Raw genomic sequence first — 16,812 nt, forward strand, 5'->3', positions numbered from 1 at the left:
AATTGCCACACAGATTAGCAGTAGCAATGCTCTCACTTAGCAGTAGCAAAGCTCTCAGCCAAGGCTGAGAGAGATCACACAGTAACTTACAGTTTTGGGAACCTCAGCAGATTTTCACATTGGCAGACAATTTGGGGGAAAATTGGGATGGGGAAGGTATTGGGTCACTCTGCAAAAAAAGTAACCAGGTGGTGAAAGCCAGGGATGACCTGCATGCTTGTATGCTGGCTGTTGGTGTCAGGGCCTTGAGCCCTGCAGCATAGCAGTTAAGGTACCCAGAGTGACAGAGCCCCATTCAGATCTGGGTTGAACCCCAAAGCATCACAACCAGAAAAATAGAGAGACCAAGACATATGTTTCATTTTCTTCAGTGGATGTTCAACCTTAAACTTGTATTTCATCATGAAAAACCACTCTTGGTATGGACAAAGGACAATGACTTAAATGGATATGAAGAACGTTTAGATACAAGTGAAAATAGTTTACTTGGGATATATTTCATTTTAAATGAGAGATTTGAATACTTCAAACTTCAGGTAGATATTAAATAGCAATTTCATAGAAAAATCTACTCTCTCTCAATGCTTAGTAACCTGAGTACTATATAAGTATGATGATTTTAACGCATGGCTTCAAAGAATGACCAGATCTGAGCAACTACTCATATTGTCTCACGGGGGATAGATGTGGCAGACAGAATGCATGTATGTACACCCACAAACACACACCTTTCCTAAGCATTAGTTTGGCTGTCAGACTGGAAAATATTAGTATCTTATGGGTTAAAGCAAAAATTAGTAAAACAATCATGAACAATGCATCTTTCAGCAGAAGCTAAAATTCATGTGAGTTCTCTGTATGTTTTTTTTTAATTATACAACCCAGAACTGAAAACAGAAGTCTAACCAGAACACAGACTTCAAAAAGTTTGGCTTTCTTCAAAATGCCATAACAAATATTCAGCTGATTTCCTAACCCAAATATTCTGGGTTATCTCATCCCTAAAAAAATCAGTATCACTCTTTTTTTTCCCTTTTCTTTCTATTGATTTATTATGTCTGTATTTCAGAGCCTAAAGAAAATAAATGTAATTTCTATCACTCAGTAAGGTAATGGAATTAGTCTGATGAAACATCAGAAATTTTTACACTGAATTTGTAGTGTAAATTACAGGGAAAAGACACCTCTTAATTCAATAGCCACTTACACTGACATCCTGTACAAACCACATTGATTGCTACAGAGATATATAACTCCCATAACATTCCAACCTGATGTTTCTTTTGCAATCTTAAACTTTTCTTTCTGTTGAGAGTGGCTGCTTCTGTTTCCCAAAATGGGAAATATGTTTCTTTCTACCCTTGTGAAAGTCATTCCTAAGAATACTGGAAATCTGATCTCTCTCTTATGCCATATCTTTAACAGATTCTCCAAGGAGATGCGTTTTTCAAGCACAACAATCCCAGGCTAAGAATCCCATGTGATAATGGAAAAATGCTCCAAAGTATGCATTCTGCCAATGACTTTCCCCAGTGTGCAATGCCTGAAGTTCTGACACACTGGATTTTTTTAACTATTTGTCTGGAATGAACTCACCGCATAAGTTGCTAGGTCTGAATTACATTCAAACAAAACTGCAGCGTCTCAAGCTGAAAACTTTAGGATATATCAGAATATTTATGTTCAATAAATTGAATTAAAACCACTATTAGCGTTAAAGGTAAAGCTCTCAGCCAAGGCTGAGAGAGATCACACAGTAACTTACAGTTTTGGGAACCTCAGCAGATTTTCACATTGGCAGACAATTTGGGGGAAAATTGGGATGGGGAAGGTATTGGGTCACTCTGCAAAAAAAGTAGCCAGGTGGTGAAAGCCGGGGATGACCTGCATGCTTGTATGCTGGCTGTTGGTGTCAGGATCTTGAGCCCTGCAGCATAGCATTTAAGGTACCCAGAGTGACAGAGCCCCATTCAGATCTGGGTTGAACCCCAAAGCATCACAACCAGGAAAAATAGAGAGACCGAGACGTATGCGCCATTCCTGTTTGGTCTCAAGAAAAGCAACAGTAAAGTCTCAATTAAAAAGGGTGGAAAGGATGCTGCTTTGGGATATTTGGACAATACCAAAAACATTGATGGCATTATGGGACCTGATCCTCAGAAGGAGTAAATCAGCATAGTTCCACTGACTTGGCCCAAAAATTTTGATGGGAATCTGCACTTCAAATTCTCTTTCGGTTTTGATCATTTTATCCCTAAAGCCCCAAAACAGCATATGAGATATAGAAAAGAGCCACAGATGAACAACTGAAACGACTTACGGCTTTGTGGCTAGGGGTTGATATCCTATGTGTATAGAAATTAAGAAGCCTAAAATGATTTAGTCCTGAACAAAGAGGAGAGTTAACAGAGCTATGTAACATGATAGTGTGGGGAACACTGATTGGATGTATCTCTTCAAAATATCCTACCATTTCAGAAAAGCTGGAAAGTTGAGAAATTATAAGGGCATATATTTAAAATGGATAGACAAGAATATTTTAAAAAACCATATCAGAAGGAAAACAACCTACGGGATTCACTGCTGTGGGAGATTATTGAAGAGAATTGTAGTTTAGAGATGTTCAAGGAAGGGTTACCTATTTATATGCGTACTATATCACTGTCTAGATTTAAAAATTATATGGATATCAAATCCCATCATTTGGAGTGTACGTTTTTCCAGCATTGAGTTAGCACTAAATGTGTTCCTCGGTGCAGTAGAATTGCGTAATTTGTCCTACTACATTATGTCGTGTACAAGGCATATGTGCCTTCCCAGGGAGAAAATACTGGGTATTAAGGGGTATTTAATCTAGTGGAGACAGTCATAATAAGAACCAATGGCTAGAAGTTATATCCAGACAAATGCATATTAGAAATAAGGCACAATTTTTTACCAGTGAGGGAAGAAACTAGCAAGGGAAGTGGTGGATTCTCCATCTTATGAAGTCTTCAAATCAAAATTGGATCCTTTGCTGGAAGGATATGCTCAAATCATGATGCAATTCTCTGGCCAGTATTATATATGTCAGACTAGATGAGCTGATATTCTCTTCAGACCTTAAACTCTATTAATCTAGGTGTTACCAGTAATGAGGCACAAGTATTGGCAACTTCCAGAGTCAGGTTAACAAATTAGATCCATCAGTCGCCTTTTCAGGGGTAGCTCTTCCTACTGTATGTTTTTTAAAATATAAGGAATTTGAATGTATAACTCCATTATTATGCTATAATATGAGACATCTTACCCCTTTTTAAGATTGTAGTGTACACACACCACCAGAATAAATACTGGCAAAACAGTCCATGTTATGAAATAATAAAGTATTGCATATAGGCATGAAGAATTAAATTCCTTAGCTGTCATTATGGTAGATGTTCCTATGTCATAAAATTCTACCCAAATATAAACTATTTTTAAAAAAAGTAATATATGTATTATTTGTATTACACTAGCACCTAGAGGTCCCATCTCAGAATGGCCATTGTACTAGGCACTGTACAAAGTCAAACACGTCCTTATACTAAGGAACTTGCCATCTAAATAGATGTGACACACAAAAAGTGGGGTAAAAGTGCCTGGATGAATTAGGAGCACAAGCTGCACTGATTCTTAACTCACTCAAGTGCTTTTGAAAAGCTCACCCTCAATAGATAAAACAGGCAAAGGGTAGGAGGAGAATCAGAGGCACAGAGAGATGAAGTGACTTACTCTGGGCATACAGCAGGGCAGTGGCAGAGCTGGGAATAGCATCCATGTATCTCAAGTCCCAGTCTTGTGCCCTGGATACTAATCATGCTGTCTCTCAAATGTATCATGATTTGTGAGAATCATCAAAGCTCTATCCAGCACCATAGAATAACCTGAATATTGCTTGAACCATCAGTTTCTTCTGAAAGTGTCAAGATTCTGAATGATCTGGTCTGAGGTCCGGCATGGCGTTGGTGCATATCTGTGCATGAGCACAAATTCCACAAATTCCTAGACATGTGGTTGGATGCCCAGTCATCTAGCCTTATGTGTGCACACATTAGAGACTTGCACACATATATGTGGTTCTGTGTGGACAACGTAGGTGAGCAGATGGACACACCCATACATATGCAATGACATCAGGGCTGAAAATCAGGCCCTTTATATGTTTATTTAACTTCCATGCAGGCAGCAAGAGAACTGTGAAACAAATTTGAATTTCATACCTATAGCTAAAGCCAGGCCTGTGAAAATTTTATTGAATCTTAAAAGGAAAAGTGATACCCTGGCTTGGACCAGCTACATCTTCTGAGAGGTGCAAATCCACTTCACACTTCAACAATTTATTAGCCACAATTCTGCTTTAATCTGGAAGAAATAAATACCCAAGGAATAGATTCTCCACTTGATACAGTTCCCATTCCTGTTAGTTATATATGCACATTAAAAGAGGAACTTACCTCCTGGAGTTTCTTTTCCTCTGGCAAATATGTTGCTCAGGGAAAAACTGGGCACCTTTTCAAATTTAATCTATGTTGGCAAATATTTGATTCAATTTCATGGAGTTCCACAGAACACTAGTCTAAGTTCCAGGGGCAGATCCTCAGCTGCTGGAAATTGTTCTTTCCCCCTGGCCCCTAGTAAATAGAGCTATGATGGCTTATTTCAACTAAGAATTTTTCCCCCTTCTCTTTGAATCTGGGTTTGGCAGACTCTTGCTATTTACTACATTATGTGAAGGGAAATGTGATTTCCTTGTAGCAGACTCAATGTTCTGTGACTTCCCCCCTCAAAGTCAGGGAGGTCTGCACTTACAAATATAAGGCTGCAAATAACATATGCTTGCAAGTCCAGAAATGACAACAGCCTTTCAGGTGCTATTTTCTGGTTTACAGCAAAAGCATTGTGAATTGCTAATTGGGCCATATGGACTTCCATTTTCCCCAACCATTTTTAACAGTACAAGATATTGTGTCCTATGCCTCTAGCAGCTGATCTGTGCTTTCCACACCTCCAGTGTGTCTCTTGTAATCTGTTTCACATAGAGGCTTGTATTTGTTTCTGGCCTCCTGGGTTCTGACCTCAGATGGCAGCTGTAAATGGTGATTGGTGGTAAGAAGGCACCATCACTTCCTCTTTACCAGTTTATTTTATTCCCAGCAGTTCTTCACATCTCTACATTTTACCAAGTTTTCTCTTTATCAGTATCTCTAACAGGTGGCCGCACTGATGCTTCTCAGCCTACAGTTTGATGCCTTGTAGCTTTCTTCCTGTCTGAGAAATGTCACAGATGGAAATGAGCAGTTTTGTCTCTTCCTGCCAGCTGTACAGTGATCATGTGATGGCAATCACTCCAGTCAGCTGGGACTATGGAGTAGAAGTTGCACAGGAGTATTCCCAGCTGGAACTGGTAGGGCTATTCTATCCTTTTTTTAAAAGGTAAAGTGACGTAAGTGACCCTAACATCTCTGCCAAGAGAACCAGCCAGGTTGCCAATTTTGATGATGGGGATAAGTTCTCCCTGGATGTGGAAATGGAATTTTACCTTCATCCCTTAAATTGGTTACTCCAAGACAATGTAGAGGTGCATTGGTGGGGTGAAGCGGGAAGATTATATTGCTGATCTTATTCTGTAGATATTCAGGTTTTATTTATTTTGGTTTTCAATTTAGCGGGTGCCTCCCAAAATTTCAACATGTGCTTTTAAAAAATGTACAGTGTATTGATATTTTTATTCAAATTTCCAATTACATGAACACCAGTCTATAGGCTCTCCCTTCAAAGAAAACTAAGAGATCCTCTACCAATCATATTATTTATTTCTATTATGAGGTCACTCAAAGCACCCAGTCAGGATCAGAGCCCCATTTCATGGACCAGGACCCCATTGTGCTAAGTGCTATACAAACACATTGTAAGAGACAATCCTTGCCCTGAAGAGTCTGAAATACAAACAAATGATGCAATGAGAGGCAAAAACAAATGATGAGCTGGGAATATAGTGAGCATGGATACTTAGTTGTTGTTACATTCATCTTGAAAGTTCCACTATATATATATAAAAAAAGTAAAAGAAATGCTATCTTTTCTATGTGTATGTTAGACTTACTGTAACTAGGTAACTGATGTATTGGTTTATTTCAGTCTTCTCCGTTGGGTTCCATGTGAGGGGGCTGGAACATAATTATAGTGAGCTCTAAAGATGAATGGCTTTTTTGCAGGAGTGGAGAAAGTTTCCTCCTCCATTTGGGGTCTATCTGCTGTGTGTGTCAGACAAGTTTGGAAGCCCTTTTTTCGTGTTTTATCAGTGTAGCTTACCTCTGTTATGAATAGTTGCTAGAAAAGACTCAGTTAACTGACTTTGTTTCAAAGAATTGCATAAATACATTGAAAGCTGCGCTCAGAATCATCAGTGCTCTGTTTTGAGCAACCATTTAAAGAGACCTGGACCATGATGACTCAAGTAGTAATGGTGAATGTGACTGTAGAACTTTCACTGTTGTATGTTACTATGGTGTTATCTCCATTCTTGTCAGTTTTTTATTTGCTAAGGAAGGGGCAGTGTTTAATAATAGAATGTTGAAAGGTCTCCAGACAGATTTAGTATTGGAAAGGAATATATAGACAGATGGAATAATGCACCCTGTTTTACTCTAGTCAGTGTATTATAGGCTAATATGTTCTAATGACTTATAAAATGATTCCCTTCTGTGCTTGCTCCTGAGGTACCAGGTTATTTTGAGTTTGCAATCTTCCTGGACTCTGGAGATAATTCCCTCAGCTTTCATTGGGCCAAAAATAAAGTGATGGCAACAAATATATTGTGCTTTAATCCAGTGCCAGTCCTTCTCTCCTCTCCGCTAGACAGTTGTGTACATGCTAAAATAGCTACACACTGTCCTTAATTTTACAACTTCAGTGTACCCAAAACATTCAAGGCACAACCATAAAAGCAGCATCTGTCCTACAGAGATAGTTGGCCAAACTTCCTTGATGATTTGTATGGTACGGCAGATGCCACCCCTTTAGTTTCATTCAAGGGATCTAGTTATCCTGTGAAGAGTGGGAGATTCATGAAACTCCATGACATTAATGGGGAATTGTGGGCTCTAAATCTCTCTGCCAGCAATGGAAAAACCCACCTAAATGTACTACTCATATACATGACTAGAGAAAACCTTGTCATTTAAATAGACTAATTAGTTAAGTTTAATAGTCCATAGTTTCATATTTCTGAATTGTTAGGAATTTCAGATGGATTAGAAAGGTGAGGAAATGGGTTAGTATTACATTTCTTAAGATTATATGGCAAATAGGGTTTTCACTCCAGATTTGAGACATTTGTACTAAATTTTGAGCGTGAGCTCAAATTGTCATTCTATAAAGACCACTCTCCAGATAGGCTAATTTGTCTACATGTGTTCCATTTTAGGGCTTGATTTTAACTTTTGGATAATTCCCGTGAATGCCAAAGACAGGGTAGGAAATCCATTAAATATCTACAAGAGTGATTGAAATGGAAAATTCCAAAAGAAACCCTATTAGAGGTTTTTTCCATCAAATCAGCATTACAGACTTCTTATGCTTTTCTTAATTATACATTGATATTAACTGGACTGTTGCATGATTTAAATCTGACTCTTAATCTTAGCTATTCTGTGCTGCTGTAGTTTTTATGACATCCAACTAACAACTGTTTTATGCATTAATCTATCTAGAAAACCACCTTAGTATTTTTTGGTCTTTTTTTAGAAGAAAAAAGACCCCAAGAATGAAATGAAAGCTTTTGGGTTCAGCCATTAGCAATTTTCTGCTTAGAATTTGAAAAATTGCTTATTTTAATTGCTTCACAGAAGAAAAAACTATCAAAGCTACTGTTCTCTATTTCCAAACTTTGTAATTATTTCAGTCAGCCATTTGAAATGGCTTAAAAGTATTTTCATTGAAATGTAGATTTCTTCCATTTCAAATGTACTTTTATTCTCCAGTGTTTCTTTTCCTTTCTTTTGGTTACTTTTTCTCAGATGTCCACAACAGCAAACCTTTAGCCTCTGGAAACAAAAGCAGAGAGATCCATGTCTGTGTTCACACACGCAGGTATATCCCCATTGTTTAAATGCATCATCTCCATCAGAAGTCCATCCTCTTCATGCTCTAAGGACTGCAATAATAATATCTACCTCTTTTATAGCACTTTTCATCAGTCAATCTCAAAACCCTTTACCAAAGAGGTAAGTATCATTTATCCCCACTTTACAGATGTGGAAACTGAGGCATAGAGAGATTAAAGTGACTGGTCTAATGTCAGCCAACACACAAGTGGCAAAGCCAGGAATAGACCTCAGATCTGCTGAATCCCACTCCAGTGCTCTGTCCACTAGGGAACACTATCTCCCAAGTCACATTTCATTCCTACACTTCATATCTACTAGTTTTAGGATGACCATCATGCCAGGTGACGAATAAAGACACAGGGCCAGAATCTCAACTGATGTGAATTGGCATCTGAAGTCAACAAAGCTCTGCCAATTAGCTCCATTATTATTTACTATTTCTACTGCAGTAGTGCCTAAGGACCCCAGTCAGGGATCAGGGCCCACCAGGCTAGGCACTGTACCAACAAATAAGACCCCAGAAAACTCGCAAGCCAAAATTGTCAAAAATAGGAGCCTAAAGTTAGTCTCTCCTAAATCCACATTTAGATTTCTAAGAGTATAATTTTCATTAAGAGCATAAGTAATATTCACTTCAATGGGTCAGGAGTGTGTACACAAATTAGACACAACAGTGGTCTCAGTAGTTACAGGTGCCCACCAGCCTAATCATCCCCAGTGAAGGATCTGCCCCTAAAGTCTTTCCCTCTGGAATCTGCACCAGCTAACTGAGCCTTCAGATAAACCAAATAGTGGCTCCAAAAGCACAAAAGAACAACAGTAAAAAGAATCCCCATGAAAGCCCCAGACACAAAGGGGAGACATTTTGCTGAGGATGCCATAAGATTTTCTCTGTCTCAATCTACTGTTGGCTTTCTCCTCAGCTGCATACCTACAACTGCCATATGCAAGGACAGATTTCCCACATTGACATTAAAGATATTTAAATCTCTAAGATTAGCCCCCAAATACACTTACTTGAACCTGGAAAAATGTGAAACTTGATGTTCACAGGGATCTATGACTCAAGAATAAATATCTTTCTAAAAGATATGAGCTAACAACTCCACCAGAAATTATGTGCTTAATGCAGAAAATATTGGGTATATTTCTGTGTTCCAAGATATGCTAGAGTTCAGACTAGATGATCATAATGGGGTCTTCTGGCCTTCAAATTTCTGAAACACATTATCTTTGGTTTCAATGCATGAAGATCACACTCTCCCCCATTTTACTCTGAGTTTCATGTTTAGAATGGACTCAATATCTCAGAGCCTAACTCATTCTAAAAACTGCTGGGTATTTTGTCTGATTTTAATGTCAAAACCATAAGAATCTACCATGGGTGATGGTTCGGCTTAGGTTCATTTGAAAGATTTATGAACTTCAGTGAATATTTCAGTGAACCTACACTGAGTTTGGGGTTTGTGATGAAATCTGGAGACAAGTGAGTTCTGTGTGGTTTTAGGCAGTACAAACCCTGCATGTCTGAGTCTGTGAAGAAATTTACTAACTAAACCCTGCATTTGTTTTTCACTGAATTTGACCATCAGTCACAAAGCCTTGGGGTCTTGTTGGACTCACCCTGATCCTGGATATCAAGGCAGCAACAGGGGCAAGAAATTATTTCCTCCTCCAATAGTTTGACAGGAAACTACACTACTTACACTTAGATGAGGATCTGGCTACAATGATCTATGTGTTCATCATTTCTAGGCTGGGCCTTAGCAGTTCTCAGTATCCAGAGTTGAAGATGGAGGTTACTAAACTCACTTATGCAGAATGCAGCAGCTTTCGTCCTGAGCAGGAAAAGACAGAGAGAAAAAATCATATGACATTAAAATGAGCTGAGGCCCGGCTACACCAGAGAGTGTCTTCTAATGACAGCTGTGTTTCTCTGGGATGATGCACCTACATGCGGCTAGACAAAACTCACAGGAGACAGAGCTAAGGTGTTCTTGGTTTCTGTGTCCTCAACTGTGGAACAAAAGTACTGGAAGGTATAAGACCTAATCCAAACAAAACATTCTCCATATTCAGGTTTTACAAAAGCTTTTTAGCAATAACCAAAGACAAGGAATGAGAACAGCAAAAATGAAAGAAAAAGAGAAAGAGGCAGGGGCAAAGCTTCCTAAGGAAGAGGCAGAGTTCCTATAGAAATCTCTTTGCAGAATTACTGTGTTTTGTGCTCCGGTGCTACAATACTAGATACTACATCCTAGATATAACTAAATAGATTAACTTCTTGCCCACAACAAAAATTAATGCTCCCTTTCTTACCTTAAATGTCTTCAGAGGTAATTCAAGGACTTGTTGCGGATAGAAAGAGGAAGAAAGGGAGGCAGAACGTTTGGAAGTTTCTCAACAATGCAAATACCCTCAGGTCATGTTGGCCAGACTTCAGTAAATGCATCAAACCCTCCAGAAGTTAGAAAGGCTTTGAGTCGTGTTGCTATCTCTACCTCCTAAATACAACCTTGTCATTGTCTGGGCAGCCCTCTGTGTATTATCTGCAGACACATAAAGTGAAATCTGAGGCTCTCCATTGGAAGATTTAGATGGGTAGATAGAATGAATGCTAGCTGGGGCAAGAATAACCCTTCATGATGCGCAGGATAGGACAAATCACATAGTCAAAGAAAGAATGAATTATATTAGTAGTAGTAGTATTGCCATTTCAAATAATGTATTTAAATATTTAAATAAGTCAAAACTACTTAATAAAGTTTGTTCCAAGTAGCAATAGTAATAACAGTTACTAGAGGGCTAAATTGTGCAACCTTAACTCACATTGAGTAGAACTGTGCTCCCAAGGAGTTCCATTGATTTCGACAGTACACATTAGTTATGCCATTTCTTGCTTCTTGATTTTGATGGGACAGCAAAGGTATTAGGCCAACATGAGTGAGGGTCTCACAATCTAGACTGGAATGACAGCTGCCAAAGAAGAGATTGTAATGCATGTAAGTTATGTCCATATTATATGCTAAGAGTTATTTTTTCACCTTTGTATTATTTCCTTACAACATCCTAAGATATTCAAATAAAATGCAAGGAAATGTTTCGATGCACTATAAAATACAAATAGCATAACAAAATTACTCAATCCATCAGAAGGTAGAGTTTGCATAACTAATGTGTATTATAGGATCCCTTACAAGTGAAATGCTAAATCTCAAGGGGCTGAACTGATAAAATAATTTGATGTATAAATGATGCAGCTGTTGCTATGGTAATAATATATGCTTTATTGAATAAAACAAGAAATGGTCAAGTAAAGCGTTATGGCTGGGCTGGGGATTAAAGATGACTTTGGCACTGGGGAAACTCTAACTTGAACATGAATCCACTTGCCCTTAAATTTTACTCTTGCTCTAATTGTGTCTAAATTTGGGGCTTTCTCCTTCAATACCCAACTTTATTTCCCTCTTGATCCCAGAGTGAAATAATAATAATACTAAACAGTGAAAAAACTATGCATTTGTCTTTGCAGTGAATCAAGCCTCAGCCATTGTGATAATTCCAAGACGGTGAGAACTCCCATCTGAAATCTTCTTTTGGTATAAAAATGAATCATTTCCTGCCACGTGAATATGCCTGTTTTACTTTAGCCCTTGCTTACCTTCTAGTCTTTAATTTTCTCCTTTCAATGGATTACTCATACCTGTTCCTTGGCTGAAGGTGGGGATTGGGCAACAAGAACTTGCACCTAATTGGCTGAAAATGGAAAGCAAGAGTATTTGTGATTCAAAAGCTTTTGCTATCACAGTGTTACAAACATATCATGCAAAGAGCAAATGCAAACTTCAAAGAGAGTCTCCTGTCTTTCAGTCAGAAACAGCAAAGAGAAAAAGTGAAGGGGAGTCTTTCTGACTCAGTCTGAGAATACAAGTTCATTCAAGCCAGACCAATTCCAATTAATTAGGATCAGTGTTGGTTTGTGAGACTGTAGGAAAATTATCAGATGTGTCCTGGTTAGGCCCATCCTTTTCCAGTTCTCAGTACATTCAAGCAACAGTAGTGGATTCTCTTCAATATAACAATACAAACATTGCATAGGTTTCTCATTGCCTCTATAATATATTACAAAGATTTTTATGTTGCTGTTTTCTTATCCCCCACCTTCTTCCTCAGTAAAGTAAAGGAACTTTGAATGCTATTTAATGTCCACCCATTTGTATGGATACCTCATCTGGATTTTTGTTGTGTTATCCCTTGATTCCCTTGTGACAATGCCTGATTGTGAACATCTAGACAAGGATGATATCAGCATTTCAAGGTACTTTTGACTGCAAGTCTTCTGTTGTTAAATGACTCAGGCATAGGCACTGGTGTATAGAACATGAACACACATCAAAGACGTACACATTTCATTTCATCTCCACTTCTCTCCCTTTCAATGGAGGGTAGGATGCAAGAGTGCTTCTCCTCCCCAGTAACTGGTACTAAGTTGCTTTCCAGACTGTATTGCATTAAACACATAACATACAAATAAGAGAACTGTACACTGGCAAATTGTGGTGTTTTTCTTTTCCTAAAGGTTAGACAACAAGAACAAAGCGGTGTCTTAAAGAAATTGTCAGTCTCCCTCATCCCCCAAAAGCGCCTTGTGCTGCTCAGGGAGTGGAGAGCTGAGGATTCTCTTTGCATAGGGAGAATCTTTGGGCATCATAGCTGGCAGAGCTCTCTCTTCACAATGTATATGTCATAGAATCATCTAAATATAGGGCTGGAAGTGATCTAGAGAGGTCATCCCCTCTTGCTGCGGCAGGACCAAGTATACATAGATCATCCCTGACAAGAGTTTGTCTAGCCTGTTCATAAATACCTCCAATGATGGGTATTACATAATCTCCCTTGAAAACCCTTTCCAGTACTCAACAATCCTTATAAACATTTTTCCTAATATCTAACCTAAATCTCCTTTGCTGCAGATTAAGCCAATTACTCTTTGTCCAACAGGTGCCATCTATGTTGGTGTCATGTACATGGTAGGGACTGAGGGAGCATATCCAGAGCACATTGTGCTTTAGTAATCCTGCCCAGCACAGTGACCCCTAGAAAGTTGTTGTTTCTGATGTACTTTAGAGTATTTCTGAGGCTGCTCTAAATTACTCCACAGGCTAAACTGACCTTGAGATGCCCTGAGGGAAGGACTTAGATCCATCTTCTCCTTGCCCCCATCACTCAGATCACGCCCCAAGCACAGCTTCATCAGACATAAGTAGAAGAATAATGGATACTATTTTGAGAACATCTTACATAGTCTTGCCTCTCCTCCCTGTAAAACATTGAGCTTGTTTGGAAACTGGAGCACTGATTGCAATTATTTTTCAGGCATGAGGCCGTGTGTTGTAATGCAACAGTACATTGCTCATCTCATCTTGGGAAATGGGTATGGCCCACCCTGCAGGGTCCCTGTGAACCTGTTAGAACATCTAGCTACTTATAATTCACTATTTCGCTGTACTCTTAAGGTTTGCATGCTTTACAGATATGCCTCTTCGAGGAGATGTGAGGGAACAGAATGGTGCCAAGAAGGGGACGCCAAAGGTAATGTAATGGATATTGCTGGTGTTTTTTAATTATCAGAAAATCATGCTGGTTTTTAAGTGTTCTAGAGCAGCCACTGCAACATTGCTGCAGCCACCTTCAGTGTTGCTTTAAGGCAGCTGCTACAAATAAGCATTCACAATTGCAGATGTTTCCTCTTTTTTTTAACTCCTTGCTTAATACTGCCTGGAAGTGTTTGTTTATCTTAATGAAGTGTCTGTTCAGGGGACTGGATAGCCCAATGGCTTTGTAATGCAATATATTGCCTTTCATCTCTAGCTCACGAATTCAAATCCAGCACAGCTGGTAAGGGTCCAAAGGCCATTACTATCCAGAGGCTGTTTGGTGACCAGTGTGAAATGACAGGTTTCAGAGTAGCAGCCGTGTTAGTCTGTATCCACAAAAAGAAAAGGAGTAGTTGTGGCACCTTAGAGACTAACAAATTTATTTGAGCATAAGCTACAGCTCATCCGATGAAGTGAGCTGTAGCTCACAAAAGCTTATGCTCAAATAAATTTGTTAGTCTCTAAGGTGCCACAACTACTCCTTTTCTTAGTGTGAAATGAGTTAGGCCAGCTCTGTCTGTTTACTGATAGACAAATGTGAGCTTCACCATAAAAAGTGACACAGTTAGTACTAATGATCACCCATTTTTGATTTTCTTAGGAGAGAGGCTAAGGACATGGGTGGGCCATGAAGACATAGCCACCCACTCATTCACAGTGATGAGTCTTGTTAGGTCAAGATTTGAGGCACATGGACAAAGAAGCTTGCACGCCTGCAAACCATGCTGTATCCTTTTCTCTTAATAGGGAATTTAAAATCAGAAGTTTGCAAACCGGGCTGGCTGATATTAAGCTCCTAAATCTATATTTAGACACCTAGATGTAAGTGGCCTGGTTTTCAAATGTGCAGAGCACCCATAAATGTCAGTGAAGTCAGTGGGAGCTGAAGAGATGCAGCATCTGTGAACTTTTATTTGGGTGCTTTAAAAGGCACATTTAGCTCTTATGGTATCAAGTATTTCCAGCCAGGCTGGAAATGAAATATACATACTGATACAGTATATCATTCAGTGCTCATAGAGTTAATATGTTGGGAATTAGCTTGAAGGCATCTCTTCAGGTGCTGATCAGGAAAACACTGCACAGGCTATTAAAATAGCTGCTTTTGGTAGGGTTGCAGGTCAGGGGTAGCTTACTCCCATATCCTCCCTTGTAGCCTGACCTGTGCACCACTCTTTTTAAGGTCAGGCCCTTAACATCAGGAACCTGTTAGAAAGAAAGATGGATCGTTTTTAAAGCTGTTGCCATTCTTAGGGTTAAGTTTGGAGGGGGGATAAGGCCCTATAAACCTTTATCAATTGAAAAATAAACCTTGCCTAAATTTGAATCACAAACTCATTCAAACCTGTGAGACCTGGCCAAAAAATCAACAATCTTGCTTTGCGGCCCTAACAGTAATATTCTCATCTGTTAGTTACAGTTTCATCTGTAATATCTTGATAAATGGGGTTAAATTGGTATACCTGTGTTAATTAAACAGGAGATAGCAGAGACAGCTTTCATTTCCGAAATTCTTTTGTGTAGATTATTTCCCAGGGCTTCACAGCTGGGGAAAAAATAACAAATCCAGACACATTATGCATAATTTTTCAGCCCAACTGATAAAGCTATTTTACTCATATAATGATCCATGATCTTTTTTGTTTCATGGAATATTTAATTATTTTGCTGCTACGTGGCAGTTTCCTTTACTCTTCTTTTCTCTGTGTGTGCGTGCGTGCATGTGTGCACTTTTGTAACAATGTTTTCCTGTTAATCACAAGGAAATGTGCACATGCATAAGTGCCAGGACTGGGGAAAAAAATGTTACAAGTTCATGAATTGTAATTTTCAAACTTTGTCTGCAGATTAGTATGTGTAAACATAAGTCTGCCCCTCTTTATTTTGGATAATTGGTCACAAATGCTACTTGACACTTTTCAGAGCAGACACTTTACATACTTCTGAATCATTGCTGAACTTTTTGGCAGGAATTCATTTGCTTTCTAACTCAGCCATTCATTCATGGTCCAATCCTGTCGTTCTTATTTCACCAGTTTCAGTGCAGTGTTCTGACAGAGTAAAAGAAGCAAAAGCAGGACCAGATCCTTAACTGGTGTAAGCCAGCATAGCTCCATTGGATTCCATGGGAGCTACATCAGTTTACACCAGCTGACGTTCTGGCCTTTGCCAGTACTCATTAACCAGGGGATTTTATTCTTAGACTTCTCTTTATATATTTAAACTTTCAGACTACACTGTATATATATTGTAGCAGCATGGATATCTGAAGGAAAGAGATGACACCACATTGCCAGAAAACACAACAAACAATCATTCATCTATAGCTATCACAAAGCAATACCAGCATCCTCTAGAGCTAGCCATGGGTGGCCCTGTGTTTCAATTCTCATTCTCCCAGCCTCTCTTTCAAACCGCACCCATGTACAACTCAGCTTGTGGCAGAGGGGAAGCCCATTAATATATATAGACATATATTTATATGTGGATATAAAGTTTAAATTATTCCACATAATTTTGTGCTGTTAATCAGTCCATTCTTTGTGATGACATTCTGTGACTGTTGTGTGTTTACTTAACATGCACAGTTACTATAAGAACTGAGCAGACTGCATAGCCCACTTAGAAGTGCTTGCCAGATCCCAGGGAGTGTTTCTGTGTGTAATTCCAGTGTTATTTTTAGGTAGGAGCATGGTCCCCTAAGAGTGTCACTGGGAACATTTCATTTTATCTGATGACTTATTTCAGTTTTATTCCAGCAGTCTCTGACCACAATAGTCTTCCACGCACATGCACATCCATTAACACTCAATGTAAAATATGGGCCACTCACTTTCCATTTATAGTATTTGTTTATTTTTCAGTGTATTAAGCATGCACCCATTGCACTTTTCAGGTTTTGATGCAGGATTCATTATAGTGCAACACCACTACATTGCTTTCTTCATCCAGAAAATGGATAGAAAAGGAACAGATTGAGGTTAGTTTGAGAAGCAGGTGTAGGTTCAGGTGGAGACTTATTTTAT

The 16,812-nt window shown here is 38.9% G+C and overlaps 1 long non-coding RNA gene across 8 annotated transcripts in view; it reads right to left on the reverse strand.

Annotated features, from left to right (window-relative positions):
- Positions 1–1,031: 1,031 nt before the first annotated feature.
- Positions 1,032–16,812, reverse strand: part of LOC119862270 — a 38,625-nt gene continuing 22,844 nt past the window's right edge. For 5 of the 8 annotated variants that reach the window (XR_006274524.1, XR_006274525.1, XR_006274523.1 and 2 more), the window contains 5 exons: positions 15,250–15,332; positions 11,791–11,885; positions 10,959–11,105; positions 9,836–9,967; positions 8,020–8,066 (listed from right to left, as the gene is read on the reverse strand). This is a non-coding gene — a long non-coding RNA (uncharacterized LOC119862270). Of the gene's footprint in view, positions 8,067–9,835; positions 9,968–10,958; positions 11,106–11,790; positions 11,886–15,249; positions 15,333–16,812 lie in introns of all 8 variants that reach the window. The other 3 variants (XR_005295233.2, XR_005295231.2, XR_006274521.1) reach the window with 2 other exon arrangements.

Source organism: Dermochelys coriacea, chromosome 10 (assembly GCF_009764565.3).
Source record: "Dermochelys coriacea isolate rDerCor1 chromosome 10, rDerCor1.pri.v4, whole genome shotgun sequence".
Lineage (NCBI taxonomy): Eukaryota > Metazoa > Chordata > Testudines > Dermochelyidae > Dermochelys > Dermochelys coriacea.